Here is a 2,813-nt window from a genome sequence, read left to right as displayed (position 1 = left end):
ATTAACATTTTAGTTTTTGTTAGAGAGAAGAGAAGGAAAATTACATGGCGAAGAGAAAGAAAGTAGGGAAAACGATCAAGGAGTGAGAGAGTAAGAAGCGTAACAGGGCAAATTGGACTGATAGATAAAAGTATAAGGCTTTTAATAAAAAGATATTGTATTGCCCTTTAAGTGCCAGAACATGGGTCGGTCGATCGGATTTTTAACCCCCCCCCCCTTCAAAACAGCGCCCGTCGCCCCAACAATTCAAGACCGGTAACGGTGCCCAAATCTCGCTGGTTTCTAGATTGTGTATATACACGTACACGAGACAGGCGTCTACTTGTTAACTCTAGCAGGAGTTCGAAACTAGGGCAGAATACGAGTGAAAATTTGGAAATAATTTGATGACTTTATGCATTTATATCCCATTAAAACAAATAAAATACTTGTTTTTTTCTAAAATGCGGTTTTAAAAAAAATGATTAAAAAGTCGACCGTAAATTTGAAGATTTTTGGGTCAGTCGCAAAGGGCAATGCAACATCTTGTATATAACGCCTAATGGGACGCATTCAAAGATAGGATTAATTTAGCAGAGACAGAATGAAGGTAAACTTTAAGATAGAAAGAGCGGACACAGACCTCCTATATATACTCCCATAATAGATTTGCCGAAACTACTACATTCTGTTATTAGGAATTGTATATTTATCACTTTTATTGGGGTTGAATGTACTGCAAAATACAATGGAATCTACTCCGATATAGTGTCTGAATTTTAAAGTTTTTCGACTTTGTATAAATGATGTCACACAAATAACCTTCCTGTGCCACATTTGAGTGATTTCAAGGTGGGTTTTTAGGGCCAGTGTTAGTGCTAAACAAACACGAACACCAGCCCTAAACACCGAAATAAAAAAATCAGCTGGTGTTAAGGTTTTGACCTCTGAATATCTATCTTGGGATAGATAAATTGAAGGCTTTAAACATATGTTACTGCTACCAGTGCAAAGTTTATTCTTTCGGTATTAAAAGGGTTTTCATGGAACTAATCAAGACCGGGAATGGATAATTTTGCAAACCTGTTATGAAGCATTAACAACAAATCCGTCCATCAATTATTTCATATTTGTTGTGTGGCACGTGTGTGAAACGAGGGATCGTGCAGAGAGACGCAGAAGCCAACCCAAGTGTTAAAGTGACTCGGTAACATTGTTGAAGGTTAATGAAACAATTGCTTAATTTTTGTATAAAATGTTAATTATCATATTCCTTCTACTGTAATAATCCTCTAACATGCAAGGTATCTATGTTTTTTCTTTGATGGCGTCACTGTGCAACACTCTCTAATAGTGATTCACAGTAAATTCTCCTAACCATTTTCGAATTATCCCAACCGTTTTTCCATGACAAAAAAATAAAACAGGCTATTAAAAATATTTTAACACTTAAATGTCTGAAATGGTATGTAGAGCAAATTTATTGCTTTGTGACGATTTACATTCACCTAAAATATAATCAAATTGTAATAATATAGTTAGGAGAATTAAGGAATCGATCAGATCAGTTTTTTCCAGTTTGTATCATTAGTAATAGTCCGTTTTCAATCAAATTTTCAGATTATTTTTAATTGTATACCTATCATTGAAGTCACTACCTTAGCACCACTTTCCCCCATCTGAACAATGTTACCGAGTCCCTTTAAGGATCAACCATGTTTATAAATACTTGTTTCCATCAATTGTTCCATATTTGTGTGCTAAATTACACGTGTGGGAAACGAGCGACTGCGGAGAGAGGCGAAGAAGCCAACCGAAGTGTTAAGGACTAACCATGTTATAAATCCTTGTGTGGACTGGGTATATAATGTGCGTAAAGTTCTAACTGGTTAGGATATACTGGCTTCCTTTTACTAGCTTCCGGTACCAAACTAACGAGCTTCCCTTCTCTATCCGGTCGTTTGACAGCTATCTAAACCCGTCTGACGCGTGTTCAGGCGGTGATATACCAGCAGTAATCGAATATGAATAAGTACAACTCTTCTTATTTACTGATTCACAACTTCGAATGATTGGCATTGTTGATATATTGAAGGAATATTCAGCTTTGAAAGTAGGATGGTGAATGTTTGAATGAAATCGGACAAAAGATGGCTCTTCAAATTGGCTGAATGGGAAATGTGTGTGTGATGTAGTGGCAGTCAACTTTCCTAATTGTTCCAACACACACAACATTACTAAAGTGTCAATTTGTCAATGATGTATGGCTTAGAAGGGTCCTTTCCCTTTATACGACCTATAACGATATGATATACATAATATAGTTTAAGTTGTGTCCCAATGGAGAATGAACTAAGGAGAAAAGCAGAGTTAATTATATTTGTGCACACGACAAACCATAGAGTTCTCCTTGACCACGTCACGATCCACTGAAAATTCTACCGATTTCAGATTTGCCTAGACTTAGTGATCTCATAAATATTTCAAAAATTTCATAACCTTCTTACTTATGGTCCGATTTACCAAATATTTTCGCAATTTTGTTTACAATATTTATTTACTCTACCGCAGTGGAGAGTGGCAAATGTAGATTAATATCTTACTGAGCGTCTTTGGTGCCACAGCGGGACGTGAAACGCGAACCATGTGATTCACGGTCCATCGACGTTTCCACTAGACCGCGAAACCTCTTTAATCAAACTAAATTCATGAACAAAGTAGGGTAGTACATTGGAAAAGAGCAACCATTCGAAAGTAGCTTCACGTCTAAACACAACTGCCATTTAACTGTCATATTGATACGCTTGGAGCCATAACGTTGGAATCGGCTCGTT

The sequence above is a fragment of the Strongylocentrotus purpuratus genome, unplaced genomic scaffold (genome assembly GCF_000002235.5).
Source record: "Strongylocentrotus purpuratus isolate Spur 01 unplaced genomic scaffold, Spur_5.0 spur5_scaffold_20, whole genome shotgun sequence".
NCBI classification, from domain to species: Eukaryota; Metazoa; Echinodermata; class Echinoidea; order Camarodonta; family Strongylocentrotidae; genus Strongylocentrotus; species Strongylocentrotus purpuratus.
This window is presented reverse-complemented; position numbering follows the sequence as displayed.